Source organism: Dasypus novemcinctus, chromosome 25, assembly GCF_030445035.2.
Source record: "Dasypus novemcinctus isolate mDasNov1 chromosome 25, mDasNov1.1.hap2, whole genome shotgun sequence".
Taxonomy (NCBI): domain Eukaryota; kingdom Metazoa; phylum Chordata; class Mammalia; order Cingulata; family Dasypodidae; genus Dasypus; species Dasypus novemcinctus.
Genome location: NC_080697.1, coordinates 13,649,627 through 13,670,260, shown reverse-complemented (window position 1 = coordinate 13,670,260; position 20,634 = coordinate 13,649,627). Strand labels below are relative to the sequence as shown.

At 53.4% G+C, this 20,634-nt stretch overlaps 1 protein-coding gene and 1 long non-coding RNA gene across 4 annotated transcripts in view; one reads left to right on the top strand and one right to left on the bottom strand.

Annotated features, from left to right (window-relative positions):
* KLHL29 (kelch like family member 29) overlaps positions 1-11,026 on the bottom strand; it is a 297,777-nt gene extending 286,751 nt beyond the window's left edge. The window contains exon 1 of one of the 2 annotated variants that reach the window (XM_058287678.2): positions 10,951-11,026. The gene's annotated coding sequence lies outside the window, so the exon portion shown is untranslated. The remainder of the gene's footprint in view (positions 1-10,950) is intronic. The other variant, XM_058287679.2, reaches the window with a different exon arrangement.
* Positions 11,027-11,722: 696 nt separating this feature from the next.
* Positions 11,723-20,356, top strand: LOC105744393 (uncharacterized). Of its 2 annotated transcripts, XR_009183409.1 has the most exons (4): positions 11,723-13,386; positions 13,485-18,770; positions 19,532-19,655; positions 20,083-20,356. It is a non-coding gene; the product is annotated as an uncharacterized lncRNA (long non-coding RNA). The 2 variants fall into 2 exon arrangements; XR_009183408.1 differs by having other exon boundaries at positions 13,485-19,655.
* The last annotated feature ends 278 nt before the right edge of the window (positions 20,357-20,634 follow it).

The following is a 20,634-nucleotide window of genomic DNA, read 5'->3' as shown; positions in this document are numbered from 1 at the left end:
CAACGGGCCCCCCGCCAGCAGCCAGGGTGACGGGGCGCAGTCTTTATCCCGGGAGGGCAGCGGGGGGCCTGCCTTCCAGGCTGGGCTCTCCACAGCCGCCCGTGGCTCTCCCTCACGGCCCGGTTCCGGTGGCTTCCAGAGCTCACGGCCTCCTCAACTCCGGGGGGCACCGAGTGGACCTGCTCAGATGCCAGGCCAGGGAGGAACCCGCCCTCCGGGTCGAAGGAGGCGGCGACTTTAGGGAGAGGACAAAGGGCAACTTCCGGGAAACAGGGCTCCCGTGGAAATCACTTTCCTCCTCTGGGGAGGAAAGCGGAAGATTTTAAATCTCAGTGCCGTTTCATTGGGAAGAAAGGCAGTTTCCCCGTTTCTCGCGAGGTAAACAGGGGCTCCTTTTTCTTTCTTGGCAATACGCTGTCATAGATGGGTAGATGGAGAAGCTCTGGCGTGTCCCCTCCGCAGACTCAGTCTTCTGCAAGAAATACATTCCTGCCTCAATTTCAACATCATTCCAGCCTTGATTAGAGCTGGTGGGAACAGCATGAGCCAAACGGATTATAGGGCAGCCCCCTGGTCGAACCAAGCCAGATTCCAAATGCAGTGCTTACTCTTTCCAAATCCTGGGCCCCGGTTTTGGTTTGGAAAGCCAAGATCAGAGCATGGTCACCTTACCGCTCTTCATATAATCCAAATAAATGAATGAGCTAATTCAATGACAAAATGACCCACCCCTATCTAAAAAAGTCAAAACAGGGAAGCGGATGTGGCTCAAGCAATTGGGCTCCCGCCTACCACATGGGGGGGGGGGCGGGTGTCCATCATATGGTTTCTGGTGCTTCCTGGAGAACACAGAGAGCCAGTGCGATGGGCAGGCACAGCAGCCTGATGCGGGAGGATGATGCATGCAAGAAGAGTTTAGGTGCCTCCGAAAGAGGCTGAGCAGGACGGCAAGCTGGCACAGCGGGCAGGTGCAGGGAGCTGACGTGGCAAGATGATGCAACAAGAGACACAAGAGGAAAAACATAATGAGAGACGCAGCAAAGCAGGGAACGGAGGTGGCTTAAGCGATTGGGCAAGCCTCCGTCTTGTATCGGAGGTCCTGGGCTCGGTTCCCGGTGCCTCCTAGGGAAATGAGGGAGATGAACAGACACATCAAGTGCAAACAACAAGGGCGTGGGGAGAGAGAAATTTTTTTAAAGATCATAAAAAAAAAAGTCAAAAGCATGGTAATAAAATGGCCTCAAGATGTTTGAGGGGATGAGGTCCTCAGCAGAGACCCTGGGTGACACCCACCCAGCACCAGGGAGACCGACTAACTGGAGATGCACATAAGCAGGGAACGTGCACGAGCCCACTGCGGTGGTCTGAAGCCACATGTACCCGGATAACATGTTCTGACGGTCAGTTCCTGTGGGTGTGGACCCATCGTGAGTACAACCTCTTGATGAGGCTACTTCAGTCAAGGGGGACGGCTCAGTCAGGATGACCTTCACCTACTACTAGAGTGTTTATAAGAGAGTGACGCTCAGGCAAAGAGAAAGCCACAAATGCAAGATGCTGAAATCAACAAAACCCGGAAGAGACAGCAAGGCCAGCAGACGCCGCAGGTGCCTCGCTGCGCGGGCGGCGGAGTCAAGGACCACCGGCCCTGGGTCTTCAGGAGGAAAGAATCCCCTTGATGATGCCTTGATTTGGGCATTTTCTAAGCCTCACAACTGTAAGCAAATAATTTTCCTCTTGTTCGAGCTGAACCATTGCAGGGTATTCGCTCGAAGCAGCCTAGGAAAGGAAAACGCCCCCTAAAAACGGCGGCCAGTGCTGGGCAGCTCAGGCCAACGTGAGCACCCCAGGCCAGGCAGCCTTCCCCACCTGCTGGCCCAAAGGTGGCAGGGCCGGCGGCACTGGTGAGGGATTCTAGAGGGGAGTTTCACAGAATCACTGCCCCTGCTCGGCAAGACAACTGCAGCTAGGGTTTCGCCCCCATACCTAGGTATGGGGCAGGACCAGGCATTTGCTTTTTGTTTGTATCCCCAATCCATCAAAATGTGCTCCCACCACACGTGGCTACAGCACAACTCATGCCACACGCAACTCGCCGTGCGAGCTCGACATCACCCAAACTGGTCTCTGCGCTGGCCGGGAGTCGAGCGGCTCACGCCCTCGGCCGTCAAGTCCACGTCAAACGCAAGCACACTTTCTAAATGCGTGTCAGAGGCCGGCGGCGGTCTGGGAGCCACGCCGTGAGCAGCGCCTTCCACGCCGCGCTGCTGGCTCGGACCGACGGCTCTACCGCAGCGTCGACACCCAGGCGGCCCTCTCGAGCACCCAGGAAATCCCTGGACCGGGCCCCTCGCCGAGCTCACTCTGCCCTCTCGCCACCCGCGCCACGTTAGCCCAGGCGCCGTCACCTTGCACACTCGCGCAGCTCAGGGCATCCGAACAGACAAAGGCCAACGTGTTCCCGGCCCAAGGCCAGGCGCCCCAGAGGGTCCTCCCGCCCAAGGAGTCCATGGTCTTCAAGATGAATCCAGAAACCACCTCTCGCTCCCGGGATCTGAGCAAAGCCCCCCTGCGCCGCTCACGGCGGGCTGGCACTGTCCCACGCGCTCCGCCGACACGGACGCGGTGACTCCTGGGCTACTCGAGCCTCGTGCGTTGAGGCCGGGCGCACCCCAGGCAGCTTCTGACCACGGGTCAGGGAGCCCAAGAGGCGATCCCAGAACCATGCTTTTGTCCCGCTGACAAACAGCGACGGCAGTGCGTTCAGGCGTGAGGGGGCTGGGACTCACTCCAGGGGCGTCTCCATTTCTTTTATTTCACCCCTTGAAATGAAATGAGCTCGGCCTCAACTTATTGCGTCCGCTGTGCTAATCAGTGAGCAGCGGGCCAAACGAGGGGATCTGTTATTCTAATAAGGGACGTGCATTCTACGGAAAGGGGGACACGGCCGGCACCGAAGGACCTGCCCTATCCCTTCCCCGCGTGGAGGAAGCTGTCCAGAGAACAAGCGTGTGAGTCCCCTTAACCCACCCAGCAGCCACCGTGGGCCCAGCACCCAGGCTTGTTGATGGGACACCTTGGGTGGATGCTCTGTCCCCAGGAGCTCCTCTGCAGGATGGGAACACAGTCGTGGCACAGGGCGAGCGACCAGTGAGACGCCGTGTCCTGGCGGAAGTCCCTTCTCCATTGTGCCTGCTCGGGAAATGGTGATTGAAGCTCTCCTCGTTTAGAAGCTCTGGGAGCTAAATATACATCGTTCAAGTTCCTGAGGGGGCTGGGTTCAGCTGCAGTTTTGATCCAAAAGGAAATGCTTAAATGTAAAGCTGGAAGATGGGGAAAGAGACGGTGAAAGGGAAAGGCGAGTTTTGTTTTGTTTTGTTTTTTAATCCAAGTTTCACCACTCCCGCACCGCTTACTAAACGTGTAAAAGGAAAACACGGATGTTCTGACAAGCGTGAGGCCTCAGGTCTGTCCTAAAACCGGCGAGCTTTGGTGTTTCATAAAAAAGGTGCAGAATGCCCGTCCCCGCTTCCCTCGCCCCGCCTCCAAGTGGCTCCGAAGGGCTTTGTGGGGATGTCTTACCTTAAAAGACCTGCGGCCTGCTTTAAGGAAAAGAGAAGAAGCTTCACGCCTGGTTTTACCTTTAGGGCAGAAACTGAGCTCCAGGAAGGGGAGGTGGGGGTGGAGGGGGCGCTGGAGCTGGGCAGCTGGCGATGCAGGAGCGGCCTGGGTCACCCCAGAGGCGCAGCCCCCCGCCAGGCCTGCCCAACATTTCCATCTGGCCGCTGGATTACGAGTTTTATTACAGGCACTCGGACCACGCCTTTCTTAGGCAGTCTCAAATTCGAGAAACCGTTACTAAGCTGAAGGAGGATAAGAAGAGTTAAAAACAAGGGGAAAGCACATTTTTGTGGTGTCTGTGCAAGACTCCGTTCACACTCTTTACCCACCTCCAGAAAAATGTAGGGAGTCAAAAAAGGACAGAGTTGGAAAATAAAGTGTGTTATTTCCCTTTCATCGCCATCTCTATGATTGCTAGGAGTTTCGTTTTTCTTTAAAACAATGCTTTTGTAAAAGATCACAATTTAAAAATCTGAATGGGGATAACACCTGGCAAAGGAAGCATGATATGAAGGAAGGACTTGGTGTCAACTCTCCAAAGTGCCAGATGGATTCAAGTTGTCACCAAAATGATGAAGCTCCAAGAGAAAATTAGTCTTCAAAGCCTGGGGTCATCAATCCTAGAAGATGCCATTTAGATTAAAGTTCATCAACAAGCATATGTAATAGACAGAGCACAAACAGAACATCTAATATTCTACACAGCGACAAATCATGAACACAGAACTTCCGCCGCGGAGTGAGAGGAGCAAAGAGTAGGCTTTGCTGTCTAATTATCTTCCACCTTCTCTGGGCATAAATTTACAGAGGCAAACATTTTTACTGACCACTTTTGCGCTGGGCATCGAGATGCAAAAGAGAAGCAGACCTGGCCAGCCATTGGTGGTTCCGGATGTATCCCTGACAATGTCTAAAACAATGTTTTCACTCTATGACTTGCGACTTAGTTACTACTTTGGCTCCATATGGAAACGGATGGCATTCAAGCCTCTAGAAGTTTTTCTCATCCGCCTTCCAGGAACTGCAGTAAGTGGCAGCAGGTGGGCAGATCTAATCGTACAGTGAATGCTGGTCTGATCTGATTAATATTCTTACTTAGGCTCGCGTTCCTGCGAATAGAATTATTTTCTTTAAAATAGACAATGCGAGACCTGGCACATAAAGGCAGCATGAAGAGGTGCAAATGCACCCAGACACAGTCCAGAGCATCAGAGAAACCAAGACACACACACAAGCGTGGAAAAGACAACACAAGACAGACTTGGGTAGCTAGCTAACACATCTGGGTTCAACCCCAGATGCACAAAGCTAGATGTGTGGCCTTGGGCCAATTGATTACCTCTTTGAGCTTCATCTTTATTTGTAAAATGTGGATAATCCTCGCCTCGCAGTGTTGATATGAGGATTAGAGATAATATATGTAAAGTACTAAAATATAGGGGGAAGCCATAACCGGAAGCTATTATATTACTGGGGCTTGATAAAGGTTTGGTGATTGAATAATAGGTAGATTAGCTGACCTTTAAAATCAACTCTAAAATTATGATACTAAAAATGGAATTAAAAGTTCATACATCAAATCGACTCAAGGGAATTTTAAACAATTGGAATTGTGATGCCAATCACACTTTTCAGTGTGAGTACTGATAGTGACACTCACAGAATCCAATATATGTATGCACCCTTACGTACCATTAAAATATTTATGATCAACTTCTATCAGAACAGGTGTCTATGATTCCCGAGATCTCTAGGGGTGGCTGCGGCCCCTTCTGCCATTCCTTTTCCACCTAAGCCCTTCGCAGACCACTTCGCCAGGCCAGACCTGCTGACGCAGGGTTTATGGGGTTCTCTCTCTTACCCCTCACAACCACCCCAGGTAAGCCACTCTTACTTCCTCCATTTTTATAGAAGAAAACAGACTTAGTGAAATGAAGGATCTTTCTGAGATCACACAGTTGGCAGCAGACACCGGACTTAAATTCTGACAAGGCCCATGCTTTCACCCATGCTGCAGTATCACCTGAACTCAGGTAAGCCCACCTGAACTCAGGTAAGCCCACCTGAACTCAGGTAAGCCCAAAATTCAAAACGTGAGAGACTGGAAGGACTTGTGAGGAAATACCCACCCCAAAAAGGAGGTGCCAATGTCAGTGGCATCTACTACGTTCCTCACCTGACTGTATTCTGTTCGCGGATCACCAAGTCTGAAGCAGAAGACTTATATGATGTTTGTTAAAATCATCAGGCTAGATCAGATGGATGGATGGATGAATGGATGGATGGATGGGTGGTAGACAGATAAAACTCTTTAAAAGGGCAAGTGACTAAGACATTTCAAAAACTAAAACATACATGATATAAATAGACCCCCCTGGGCCAGTGGTGGTCTTCAAATGCCTGGGAGCTATCTTTCCTCTATGCCCATACCTGGTCCCCTACCCGAGGACACTCAACCATCCTGGTTCCAGCTTCTGAGTCAAGAGCCCAGGAACCATCTGAATTTCATGCAGTTGCCCTGTCTTGTGGGAAATCTAAAATCGTCTCCTTCCCATCCTCAACGTGGGACTCCCCCCAAACAAGGAAAGGTCATTCCATGAATACCTGTGTGGCTACTTCCAGTCATCGACCTACCTCTTCTTTGTTTGCAGTTTCAATTTCCATGTTTTTAAGTGATTTCCTTGAAGTCCACTGTGGACTTTGGGAAAGTTAGCACGTAACTGCTACAGGAAGAATGACAGAGTTGGCTTGCAGAGTGGTTCTGATCTCAGCAATTTTGATCCAGTGGGCAGGTGAAGAATTTGGACATACCTTTCCTATATAAGCAAAATTATTAAAACAATTTCCGATGGCAAATTTTACTTCAAATGGAAGTACTTTCCAGGGATTATGTAATGTAATTAAAAAAAAAAAAAACAACTTATTAGGGAATGACCCCAGATTTCCTGCATAATAACAGATAACTCTCTTCTGCACAAATATTCACCTAATTTCTCAGCATTTATGCCTCTATGTGCTGTGACAGTTTGAAGTTCTTTTATGAATCCCAAATGAAAATTGTGTTCTTGATCTATTCCTGAGGGTGTGGTATGCTTTGATTGCATTAGATTCCCTTTAGATGACTTGATTAGATGGCTTCAGTGAAGCAGGACTCAGGCTGAGTCTCTGCCCTCTTGGAGAGTCTTATATAAACGGGGACACAGACACAGGAAAAGGGAGCTCCGCCGTATTTGACCCGGCTCTGTGAAAGAGGAGTGCAGGAAGGAATAGAAGCCCTGAGAGCTAAGCGGTCCCGAAGCCTGGAACTGGCAGAGCACAGAGGCACGGAAAGAGGCCCCCAAGGGGCTGGGCCCACCGAGCAGCCCCGGCTGCAGAGCCGAGCCATGTGCCCGCTGGCTCACAGCTGAACTGGGGAAGAAAGCGGAGCAGCTGAGACTGAGAGGAGGAGGCCTGGGAAGAGGCAAGCCCCACGGCCTGGTTGCCCACAGCTGAGCTCCAGAGAGAGGAGAGAGAGATCAGCAGAGCCATCCTGTCACCTCACCACATGGCAGGACTCCAGGACCTGCCGGCAGATGACCTCTGGTGAGAAAGCATCTCCCACGGTGCCTTGATTTGGACATTGCACAGCTTCAGAACTGTAAGCTTTTACCCCTAATAAATCTCCCATTACAAAAGCCAACCCATTTCTGGTACTTTGCATCGACAGCCCTGTGGGAAACTAAGAACATGCGCAAGTCACAGTGAAAAGCTTAGGGTAAGCCTGGGGAACATGTGACTTACCTGTCCCCAAAGAGACTTCCTGCTCTCCGCTTGTCCTATGCCGCTACTCAGCCACCACCACCAAGGGCTGCGCTTCTCAGCCATCGCGCGTCTTCCTCTCTCCCTTCCCCGCCACCCTTTCCTCCCAAGTAGGCTCTTAGTTCAATGATTAGAGAATCACAAGTTTGGTTATAATTTCACTTCTCCCTGACTTTGAACTTAAGTGTTCCAATTACTTTGCCCGATCCTAATAAGTCAGTAGCATGCTAATGCTTGCCTTGATATTTCTGAAATATACAGAGTTGTGATGAGCATGGGACTGCATTATTAGAAAGCCAAGTTGAAAGCGGGTGAGCAAAGCCATCGCTCGCATTTAAGTAAAACTGCCCGTTCAGTGAACCTGTAATGTTACTATGATCCTAGGGACACTATATCGCTGTGACTAAAAGAATACTTCATTGGGAAAAGCCTATGACGCTCCGGAGGCTTCTTCTAGCCTTGGCCACTGCCAGAAAAGAAAAGGGCCTGAAAGGACGAGCTGGCTTCAATATGCAACATTTCGAAGTCTCTCTCAGCCAGATGTAGCGGAAGACACAGAGAATCCTTGAACCATAAGCAGGCCGAAAAAAAAAAGAGGGGAACACACACACACACACGCACGCACACACACCCACCCTTAGTCAATTCTGCTGGTTTGGACTGGACTCCAAAGCTTTCCCTTAAACCTGATTTACCTTAAACCTGCTGGAAGAAAACACACACACACATGAAATCAAATGCAAAAAAAACTATATTAGCATCCCCGGTGTTACCTGAGTCTATTAAAAAAATTAACCCCTTTATATCTGTGTGGAACAAGGAATGGTATAAACTTTTGCGAACTAGCCAAATAAAAAGGAAATGCTTTAAACTAGGAATGATTTGCAGCCAAATCAATTGATAAATGTAAGGGGGGAAAAGATGGCACAACTGAAATTGATGCCAAAGATTTATAAGGTTGACTAAGTAAACAAAAATGGAATAGATCACCATGGAAATGCATGAATATTGAAATAGGCAAGATTTGAATAGACTAATGACATGCCTCACTTAGACTGACAGGTGTTGCTAACAACTGTGACACTCAATCCACACTTCTAACATGTTTATTCCTAGAAAACAGGGGCTGGGTTTAAAGATTCCTTTGGTAATGTAAGTAAAATACATTTTCTAATCTTAAAGAGACAGATTCAATCCTCATGGACTTGAAAAACAAAAAAGATTTCATCCATTTGCTTTCTGGGCTATGAGGAGCTGCAGAAGTCATCATCTTGGGCTCTAGTGGTCTTTGTTCCAATAAATCGCTCACAAAACTGAATTCATAATCTCACTTATCTCCCGAACTGAGTACTTGAAGTATGACCACCACTCGTTGGAAACATAATTAAAAAGATACACATTACACCCCCATCACATACAGATGAAAACCAATAACGCTTAATCTATTTGTTACCATGACTACCATAGGATATTTTATTTCAGTAAAACTCTAGGTATTTCATTTGGATTGTTGCTTGCAAATGAAAGCTGGAGACCTATAAATTTCAGTAACTGCACCAGAAATGGAGAGACTGAACAGCAGAAAATGTTTTTCTTAATCACGGGCAAATATGGTTTATAAGACGCTTGCACAGAAAAGTTATTAAAATTGGTTAAATACATCGTCAGCCCATAAACCAATTTAAATACCATTAAGCTCATATAGAGTTTAAGGACACATATGCTAGTAATTCCCTGATTTATCAAGTGCACTCTAGAACGAATGGGGCAGGGACTATATCCACCAGTGCTGGCCAGCTCAGTACCTGGACACACATCCGGAATATGTGCCACCAAATACGTGCATGTCAGCCTTTAACCGATGCACCTGAGTGGAGAAACAATCTATAAAATTACCCACCCCCCAAATGAGAATGTAAGCTCTACACTCCCTCCCTAACCACAATAAGAGCATTAAGAATAAAACCGTGGGGAACGGAGTGGGGTGACTCGGACCCTAAACAAATAATTCCCTAACCCTGACCCTCCCAAGGCGGCGTGGAGAGCCCAGAGCACACGGCCCGGCAAGGAACTCTGTGGTGACTAGACAGACGGCTTGAAAGAGACCGAGGGTAAACGCAGCTGTAACCAGGACAGATCTGTCACGGCAAGAGGAGTCCGAGTTCCAGGGTTGCCTGGCTGCGAGGAAGCCGAGCCTCCGGCCGTGGAGCCCGCAGATCCGGGAGCTGACGGCGTGCAAGTTTCGCGGGCAGCGGGCAGCTCGGCGCCTGCGATCGCCCCTCCCGCGCGCAGGTCGCCCCGAACGCCACATAAATACCTGCGTCCACGATCCGCCCCGGGAGCGCCGACGCGCCAGCACCGCAGGGACGGAGGACGGCGTTTGCAGAACGCCAGCGATGGCAGCGGCGGCGGCGGCAGCTCCCCGCCCGCCGGCTTCCCTCGGGAACAGCGGGGGGACCCCGCCAATCGACCGCGTCTTCCTTCCGTCCGAGCCTCCGGAGGGGACAAGTGGCTTCCCGGCGAGGGGACCCAGGCATCCGAGACCCGCACTGGCCCCCATCCCCTGGGCCGAGACGGCTGGCCACAGGCAGCGCGCTCCCGGCCTTGCCCAGACCACGCAGCCCGCACCGACCCCGGGCTCTCGGCTCAGCGATCCGGGCCCCGGGTGCGCATGCCGCTCCGGAGAGGCCCCGAGCTGGAGCTGCCCGGCTCGGTCCCTCGCACGTCCGCGGAGCCAACCCTCGCGCCCCTCGCCCGCTCCAGGCCCGGGCTACCCGGCCCCGCGCCGCCCCCCGCAGTAGCCCGGGCGCACGTTCACACTCCACACCCCGCATCTCCGGGTCTACACGGCTCCGCGTATAAACAACCCCTCCCCACCAGACACCCCCTCCTCGCCCACCACCCAGAAAAATACGCGGGCACTCACGCGGCGTGAAGGGAAGGGGCGGCCGCATCCAGGTCGGTGCGGGCTCCCTCCCGATGGCGAAAGCGCCTCTACCTCGAAAGTTACTTGGGATTGAGTGGAGGCCGGTCCCTCGAAGCGGGGTCTCGGGACCGGAGAGGGCAGGACCCCCAATCTGGCTGCTCGCGGCACAGCAGCGCGCGCCTCCCCACGGCGCAGGGCGCGCGAGCGCCCCCGGGCTCCAGCCCTCGGGTGCCTCCTCCTGGCCCCCGGCCCGGCCGGGGCCCTGGGCCGCGCAGGGGGAGGTGGCCTGGTGAGGGGCGCGCGGCGCCGGGCGCGGAGGCGCTGGCCCGCTGCGGGGTCACACTCGCGGCCAGCGCGCCCTCCCCCCGCCCCGCGACAGCGGCCCCGGGCATCCCCAGCCGGGAGCAGGAAGTTTTTCCCCCCTTCTGGTCCCCGGGAGCAGCGCAGGCGCACGGGCTCCTGCAGCCTGCCGATTCCAGACGCGGGAGGCTCCCGCCGCCGCCGCCGGAGACGAGCCCAGCGCGCCGGGGCCCCGCTCCCCAGCCCAGCCCCGCCGAGCCGCCCGGGCCCCCGGGGGCCCGCAGCCTTCGCACCCCGGCACTTACCTCCGGCCGCGCCGCTCCAGCCCCGGCCCGCCGCGCGCGGAGCCCGGGGGCGCGGGGGAGCGCCAGAGGACCGGTGGGTCGGGGACGGTGCGGGTGGGTCGCGGTGGCGGCGGCCGCGCGGGTCCCGGCGTTGAGGCACGCGTCCAGGTCCGCCTCGTCGCCGCCTCGCTCTGCGCCGTCTCCCGGCTCGCCTTCGCCGCCGCCGCCGCCGCCTCCCGGCAGCCCAGGGAGGATGCCCGGGAGAGAGGGAAGTCGCGGCGCCTGCCCGGCAGCCTGGGCGGCGGGGCGCGGCGCGGCTCTCAGCGAGGCGGCGGCGGCGGCCCCGGCAGCATCGCCCCCGCCCTCTCCCGCAGCCGCGGCGGCCGCGGGGCTGGGGCCGGCTCCCGGCTCCGGGGCTCGGGCCGGGGGCCGCGCGCTCAGGCGCGGCGGGCGCGGGGGCCGCTGGCGGGCGCGGCTGGGCCGGAGCTGCGGCCGGATCGGCGGTGGCGGTGGCGGCGGCGGCGGCGCGGGGGCTGGCGCGGCCGCGGCGCGGGGACCATGCTCCCTTCTGGCTCGCTCCGCGCCGGGGACCGTCTGCTTTAGCGGCGAGGGAGGCGGGCCTCGGTGCGCCGCCAGGCCCGGGCGGAGCCAATCGCGGGCGTCCGAGTGGGCGGGGGGTGGGGTGCTGGAGGCGGGGCGCCCGGGGCCCGGCCCCGCGCGCCGCTGCGGGGGCCCGAGGGATCCCCCGCCGCCGCGCGCTCGGCCCGGGGAGGAGCGCCGGCGGGTGTGTCCGCGCGTCCGGCCGCCGCTCTCGCCCCCCGGCGGAGGCTCCCGGCTCGCCGGGCTTGGCGACCGCGCCCCGCACGCGCACGGCGCGTGGCACCGGGTGCTCCGGCCGGGTCTGCGGGCCCCGCCGCCCGGGTTGGCGGGCGACCGGGACCGCCGCGAGCTCCCCGTCTGCTCTCAGCCCTGGAGGAAACCGGCCGAAAAGTTTGAGAGGGAAAAGTCCAGTCGGCTCTCAGCTTGCGCCCTCCCTTCTGACACTCCGGCCACCGGGAAGGGGCAGGAATTTCCCCCATCTCCGAGGAACCGCGGTGAGCCCCCGCAACCCCGGCCACGCCGACCCGCGCCCTCGCTCCCCGCGAACTGTCCTGTGGGCGCTGACCCTGCTGCCTCCAGCTAGTGGCTGCGGGCGGCCTGGGGAGTCTCACCCCCCCACGGGGACGCTTCCCTGCCCCGTCGCCTCTTTCTTTCCAGGCTGACTGCCCACTTCTGTGCAGAGCCACCCCTCCCGGAAAACTCTGCCCGAGGCCCCTGGTGGCTCCCGACCGGCTTGGACCTCTCATTTCCGCACCGGCTCGCCCTTCTGGTCTCTGCGTCGCTAGATCGGGTTTTTGTGTCCTGGCCCCTCCCTCCTGCCCCACCTCCCCGCATCTGGTTTCGAATTTGAGGGCACCTATCTGGTCACCAACCCCTGCCCCCCCCCCCCCAGCCTGAATGTGCAGGCTGCTGGGCCTCAACCCCCCTGCAAAGTGCTGAGGCCTGGAAGGAAACTGGGGGGAGGCCTTTGCTCCTGGACTTGAATTGGGAGGAGCCCCTGGGGCTGGCTGGGCCCTCCGGCCCCCACCTGCCAGGGCCCGGGGAAGGCCGGCCTGGGCTGTCCTTGGCTTTCAACGCTGGCAGAGATTGTGCCTTCTTTAATATCTCGTAGGAAGCAGAGTAGAGTGGCGGAGCTGATAAATAATAAATAATCATCATCTACCGAGAGGAGCAGCAGGGTTGGTGGTGACACGGGGAAATGGTCCACTGGTGCTGGGGCGTGGGTTCTTAACCACCGACCCCTTACTAAGTCCACGCTCTACTGTGTATGATTTAATAAATACATCACACCCGCAGCAACACATCCCCACAGGAATAAGGGCTTTTTTTTTGAATTTCAAGTCCACAGACCCCTTGTTAAGAACCCCTGTGCTAGAGTGACGGCGTGTCCTGAAAAGAAAACTCACCTGATGAAGTTTCTGTGTGTCAGAAGGGGGCAGGGGAGGGAACAGAGCAAAACACCCTAGGGAAGAAGTCGCCTTGATGGGTCAGATGGGACACTGCTGTGCCACCAGGGGCCACCCGGGGGGCCTCAAAAAGGGGGGGAAAGCGCCCAGGGGTCCTCAAACGCCACCCGAAGGTGAAGGATGGAAGTGGTCCGAATGCTAAGTTCTTAAAAGGGTGCATGAAAATTGGTGGAAGACTAATGTAGATGTAAAAATGGGAAAGAGGGATTACTTGGAATTTAGGGAAGACACGCTGGTAAGAGCCCAAGCAACCGATAGCAAAGAGGAGGACCAAGCAGGAGGGCCTGGGTGCTCGCTCTGCGCCGCAGGAAGCCGTCCTCTGAGATAACCTGCGTGGAGCCCGCACCTGTTAGCCTGCCAGAACCCACAGCCGCTTCCGGAAGCCGGTAAGGTACGGCGGCTATAGGCGTTGCGGGGCTGTGGCAAAGGTGTGCGGGATGTGGGAGCGTTAAGATCTGGGCAATCTGAGACACTCCTACTGTCTTACAGATAATTTTGAATGATTCTCAAATGAAAGAAGAAAACGTGCACTCCAGCAATCCTTCCTCAGCTGCATCTTTAAGGGAAGGCGGAAGCATTCTCTGGGTTCCCAGAGGTGCCAGCTGGTCAGGGAGGAGGAGAAAGGCGGTGTGAATTTGAATCGCAGTGGGCTTGTCTGCCCCACGCCACCCTTCTCCCATCCCCAGAATAAAGATTTCCGGAGTCCGAATCCCACGTCTTCTCCTGCAGCGCTGGCGGCTCTTTGGCTTGAGCAGAGCTGTTCTGTGCAGGGTCAGCACAGGTGCTCCCTGTGCTGTCGTCCATGTCCCCTGCCCCACAGGGCATGCTGGCCCGTGGTGACGCGGACTGGCTCAGCTCTATTATTGAGTGGGGGGGGTCTCAGCTCTGGGTTGTTGAGTGAGGGGTCTGCCCTCTGCCTGCATACATCTTGCTGGTCTGGGGGAGCTGTCCTGGTTCTGGGGTACCCCAGCTACACTCTCTGGTTTGCACGCATCTCTCTGGAATTTGTTGGGTATTGTATGTAGGAGCCTCTTCTGCCCTGACAAAAGATTGCTACAGGAAGCCCAGGATCGACCCGTGGCTGGGGCACCAGAAGCCCCTCCTGTCCTGGCAGGACTGGGGGGTCCGGCTCGAAGCCGATGGGGTCTGAAGGAGCAGGCCACCAAGCCCAGGGGACTAGAAGGCCCCAGAACATGCATTCTCTGCTCAGTGCACAGACCCTTCTCTGTGCAGTCCAACAAGGCGCTTTGTGCTGGGAAGGCCCCTACTGTCACCTCGTGGGCCCCTGGGGCTGCACCGACGCCCACGGTGGCTGAGCAGGACTTCTCGCTCTGTTTGTGTTTATAATAACCACCACAACAAAACTGTCACGTCAGGTGTTCTACCCACGTTCTCTTGTTCATCATCCCAGCAGCCTGTGGAACTGGTGTTATTCATGCCAAAACCTGAGTCACAGAGAGGGTAAGTGATTTACTGCGATCACACAGCAAGTAAGCGCCAGAGCTGGGAGTTGAGCCTGGTAGCTTCCAGAGCCTGTGTTCTTTTCACTGCACTCAACAGATGAATGCAGTTTCTTTTGTCCTTCCCCCGGAGCTGCTTCTCTTGCAGTAGATGCAAGTGGACGCTGATTCTTTATCAGCAGGCAGTTCTGGACCCAGAAGGGGAAGTCAGCCTCTGCATCCAGGGCACTGATGGGAGGAGCCTCTGATTCAGGAAGCACAGGTCCCTTGGAGAGTGGAAGCCTCACTTGAAAGCCCGAGGGAAGCGGACTTGGCCCAGTGGTTAGGGCGTCCGTCTACCACATGGGAGGTCCGCGGTTCAAACCCCGGGTCTCCTTGGCCCGTGTGGAGCTGGCCCATGCGCAGTGCTGATGCGTGCAAGGAGTGCCGTGCCACGCGGGGGTGTCCCCGCATAGGGGAGCCCCACGTGCAAGGAGTGCGCCCCGTAAGGAGAGCCGCCCAGCGCGAAAGAAAGTGCAGCCTGCCCAGGAATGGCACCGCCCACACGGAGAGCTGACACAACAAGATGACGCAACGAAAAGAAACACAGACTCCCAGTGCCGCTGATAAGGATGGAAGCGGTCACAGAAGAACACAGCGAATGGACACAGAGAGCAGACAACTGGAGGGGGGGAGGGGAGAGAAAATTTTTTTAAATCTTAAAAAAAAAAATAAAAACACGCTTACATTTATTAAAAAAAAAAAAAGAAAGAAAGAAAGAAAGCCCGGGCTTTTTGGTGCCACAAACTTCCCCTTGACAGTGCGTTTTCGGGGGCGCAGTGGGGCTGAAAAGAGCGGGTGCCAGCCGCTGTGCTCATTGGGGTTTTGTGTTCACTGCTTCGTTTTTTCCCCCTAACGTGTTCCTCTAAAACCTCCCTCATTTGGCACCCAAAGCATTACTAAATCCTACATCAGTCACCATCCCTCCAGTGGCTAAGCCACACCAATCCATAAACATCTATTTAGCACCTACTGTGTGTCCAGCGTTTCGACCCATGGTGTTGATTAAAGCTGGAAGGAGTCACAGCTGCTGAGTCTTCTCGGCAACCCCTCTGCTCTCTGAGGCGCCCCCAAATCACGTGCCAATCATTGGGTCAGGCCTTCTCGGAGAACCTCTTTTAGACCCAGCTCTGTGTCAGGTGCCGACGCCAGACCAGGAAAGGTGCTTTCCACCTGCTCATTTTCACCCCGCCCAGCCCCCCAAAAGGCAGAGACAGCTGATTACAGGGCTTGCTTCTTGCTTTTGACAAGGGTTAAAACAAGAGCTGTTGCTCTCAGACAATATGATTTAGTGCTCAGCTACAGGGTCAAGGGGCCAGTCAGCAAGAGCTGGTTGGTCAGGGGTGGCTTTCTGGAGTGGGCAGGAGTCAGACCGGACCCGAGGAGGGAGAAGGCAAAGGGGGGGGGGGCGCCCAGAGGGGAGGGCAGGGCCAGGAGGCAGATTGCTGGATCAGGGGCCCCAGCACAGTGTAAGAGTTGCTTGAACTCGTTTTTAAAAGTCACCTCCTTTGTGTGAAAGTGAAAGTGTATTTCCCTCCTTTGTCCAAATCAGTGAAATATTCGATTCTGAGACTCACAATGAAGCCAGTGTCTTTTTTTGGCATTCTTGGTGGCAGGAATTCAGCACCTTTTTTTAGTACCACTTGTTTGCAGGTGGCAGGAGTGCTAATTAGACCGAGCCAATGACAATTTTCCTCGGTGGTTCCCACTTCAAAACTGACAACAGATGCTGCTCAGGCTTTTTGAGAGAACCTTCTACTCTGCCCACGGACAGAGATTCTTCACCCATGGTGGACCACAGGAATGGACTTAATAGTTGCTCAGTAAACCTCTATTGATTGTCAGAGGGATCAAATCTCCACTCTGCCTGTAAAAAGTTTAAGAATGGGCCAGGGTTTTGATATGAGAGTACAAAAATAAGACCCCAAATGACTGGCAGGGTAGGCTGTAAGGCACATTTAGCTTGAACCTTTCCCGCGGTGAACCGTGCTCGCCAAAGGGAAAATTCAGAAGACTTTCCCGAGAAGACAGCACCCTCGCTGCTGCTCTTTGCATAAACATCTTTTTGAGCTATTTTGAAGAATAAAGACAGCACTTCCTCCAGGGAACCAGTTCTCTCTTCTCTCTGCAGTCCGAGGTGCTGGGAGCCCAGCCCCGTGCTCGCTCGTAATTTGAAGCAAAGCTCAGTTTGCAGCGTGAAGTGTCTACTGAGTCCAGCTTCTCTGGGCTGGATGGAATGGAGGAGCCTGTGTTTCTTCCTGTTGGCTTGGCCTTCTTAGACTTGGTGAAGCTGCACCCACTTCCTGTGCCGTAGGGTCGGGGAAGAAGAATTTGTGAGGCCACACCCAGTGGAAACGAAACCCCTCCAGAGGGACCTCAGTGCTGAGGATGGCAAGTACCTGGTGGAGGCACCCGCCCTCCACAAAGCAGCGGGACCTGAAGCCTGGCGACCCTCTGGCTCTTTACGGAGGGTCTTAAAAAGAGCCCAGAGCTGTGATAAAAGTCACCATCTGGCCCCGGAGCACCTTGCTGTAAGAAAATACGATACACGGAAAATCAAAATCATAAAACAGAAGGACGGGCTCGTCTGCATTACAAAAGAACGCCTGGCCTTCTTTAAGCGAAGCTTTTCCCTTTGATATTTAATCGGTGGCTGATGTACTAGGAATTCTGCTCACCTACGACTGGTCAGAAACACATTCCTTTATTTGTATTTATTTAAGAGTTAACACCCACCTACTTCCAAGAGGTCCTAATCAATTTACGGATTAAAATGTGGGGCAAAATTCCATCCCCGGAGGACACTGAACAGAGAGCACCCAAAGGGAGGAGATGGGAGTAGAAGTCCTGAGCTCTCGGGATGAACAGATACCTAGCCTTTGGCTCTCCAAGGAGAAAAGGCCTGAGTCCTGGGTTACCTGATTGTATAAGGGAAGGCACATCTGTATCAGGTAAGAAAAGATGCTTTGAATAGGAGCTGCTTAACAACCAGACTTAGAAGTGGAAGAACGTGCTATTGTTGAGATAAGAGGTTTCTCCTTTAGACCTTTGCAAATGAATGCTAAACTAGAAAAAGTGGAGCGCTACAGGCCTATTTTGTTAGAATTTTTCTCTACTTTTAAGCCTTTGAAAAATATTTACCAGACAACTTTTATTAAAAAAAACATTCCTCTCCTTTATAGATTTGCTTATTGCAGGTTCAGGAAAAGGGCTGCAAACCAGGCACGTTTCCTTTAGGTGGCTGTGGATTTTCCTAGAAAGGAACAGGTATCTTCCAGTGAACGTCTCACCCCTCGATAGTGTCAATAGAGCTTCGGGACAATTTTTTTACAATTAGCCAGACAGTTCTGGCTCAAGTAAAATTACACTAGAAACAACCAGAATTTACACGTTAAGAGTAGATGGTTTTAGGAAGGCCTAGCAGGGCTTGGGCAGAGTCAGAATAATGCCTGGAATCTGAGATGGTTGTAAAGTCACCTGCAGATAAATCACATGACACTGAACTTGAGCGTTTAAAAGGGTTGCAACTATGACCTCATTATAATTGCAAATATGACCTCTTCATTAAAATCAAGGCTGTTTTACTGGGAATCAAGTTTGACATGTGGCAGTAGGGTGTCTGTGTCATACAAAAGAAATAGAGCTGGTTGGATGACAGTATATAAAATAATGAGGCACCGATAATGAAAATATTAACATATTAATTTAGCACTTATTAGGCGCCAGACCTTGTTTTAAGCCCTTTGTCTCTCTCCTTCCTCCCTCCCTCCCTCCTTTCCTCCCTTCCTTTCTTCCTCCCTTCTTCCTTCCTTCCCCAGTCTCCCTCCCTCCCTTTCCTTTATTTTTTTCTTTTAAATCATTTCTTATAATCCTTATAACAAAAGATGTGCAAATCTATGCATCCTGAGTGTAAAACTGTAGATACGGTCCTAGAGAGGGGGGGTCAGGATACCTGCTGTGGCTGCAGGACCCACCTGGTTGGAGGACAAGGCTGCGTCCTCCCTGACCCACGTCGCAAGACCAGAACGGGAGCTGGATGTTATGTTGTGCTTTTTCACCGCTCAGGCATCCACTGGGTGCCTCCTGTGGTAAGCGCTCGACATCCCCGGCTGATGGCCGCACCTCTTATGCCCTGAAGCCTGATCAAAAGGAGACTGGAAGGAACTTGAGGAGGAAGGAAAGAAGCCCAGGCGCGTTTGTCACGTGTTGCAGTGTAACAGATGACCCCCAGCGCCATCTCATCACCACCAGCGCCTCCCAGCGCCCCCACGTCAGGGTCAGGCACCCAGGGTCAACACAGCTGGGTGGCTCTGGCTCGGGTTTCTCACAAGCTTGTAGCCGTGGTCATCTCAGAGCTTGAAGGGCTGGAGGATTTGCTCCCAAGTCCACTCACATGGCCTTTGGCCAGTGGCCTCAGTTCCTGGCTTTGGGGGCCCCTTGACAGAGCTGCCTCAAGACAGGGCTTCTGGTTTCTCCCTGAGCAAGTGCCCCAAGGGAGAGAGGGAGAGAGCTCAAGAGAGAAGCTGCAGCGGCTTCCATAGCTCAGTGACATGCCGTGCTTCTGCCTTATTCTCCTGGTTTAACGTGAGAGGGGATTATACAAGGCTGTGAGCACTAGGAAGTGGGGACCAGACATGGTCATCTTGGAGGTCACACTGGTCATCTTAGATTCCATGACACCCAGAGAGGGCAGCATGGGATGCCTTTCTTGGATTTTAGGAAATTCAAGCTTGATAAAGGTCCCTGAGAAATCAGGGCATGTGAAACTCCAAAAAGGAAGATGGTCCAAGATGGGGGAAACCGTCCTTGGGAGAATTATTAGCATGTAATTGCCAATGTTCTTGAAGTGAAATACGTGGTGGGAATGGGTGTTGGAGCAACTGGAGTGGCTCCTGGAAAGTTCGCCTTTGAGTTCAGCTGGCAAAGGGGCATAAAGGTAGTAGAGCCACACAAACCTCATTTGCTAATTAGACCTAATTAATCGTGGCAGCCAAATTGTAAGGATCTTTTTTTTTTTTTCTTATGTGACATGAACAGAAAATGAAGAAAGCTGCTCATCACTGATGCGAGAAGTTGTCTAATACAAAGGATTTCTGAGGAGCCAAGTCTTTTTGAGTGCCATGCTGGACCAGGCAAGGTGCCAGGTGCTGAGGATGCAAAGGTAATTAAGAAAAAGTCACTGTCCTCGAAGATCTCCCAGTCTAACAGGAAAACAAACATATACATGAAATGCTGTTAGCATTATCAATACCATAATGAGATTCAGCTCAGGTACAATAGGGCCAATAGGGAAGCCTTCGTCAGTGCTACTTGGGGGCAGGTGGGGCAGGCAAGGCTTCACAGAAGAGATTACACTTGAGCCGAGCCTTGAAAGAGCTGCAGGAGTACGCTCAGGAAACAAGAGGAGAAAGGGTAGAGAACACAAGGATCACAAAGCCCAGAGGTATGAAAGAGCATGGCAGGGCTGCTCCCCTGGCTTCCTAGATCCGAGTCATCTTGGCTGGTTAAAACAGAGATTTCTAAGACCAACCCCGTGTCCACCCTAGCAGAGTGTTCACCATGACCATTTCCTCTTCTTCCCGGGGCAGACTACATTCCCCAGCCTCCTTTGCAGGTGTGGTCATGTGACAGAGTTCTAGCCAATGGAATGTGAATGGGAGTGATGGGAGCCTCTTCCAGACCTGACCCGTTAGAATCTGCTGTGTGTGGGTCTCCATGCTCCTTATTCTCTCCATCTTGATGCAGACAAGCCCTGGGACCCTAATTCTTGTTTGGAGAAGCTTGCCCACAGATCTGGAACACCCATTTTTGGGTTTTATGAAAATGGGAAATAAAATTCTATTGTGTTTGTGCCCTCATGCATTTTGGGGTTTGTTTGTTTTAGCAGCTAGCGCCACCCCAACTCACAGAGCAGTTGACTCAGAGAGTGGATCTGGAGAATGCTTTTTTCTTTGCTATTCATTTTTTAAAAATTTATTGAAGTGTATCACTCAAACATAAAACATACACAAACAATAAATGTATAGTAATAATTGTGAACTTACAAAACAAACATATAACCTCATACAGGACTCTCATAACTCACCCTACCACCAATAACTTGCGTTGTTGTTAAATATTTTTAACTAATGATTAAAGAG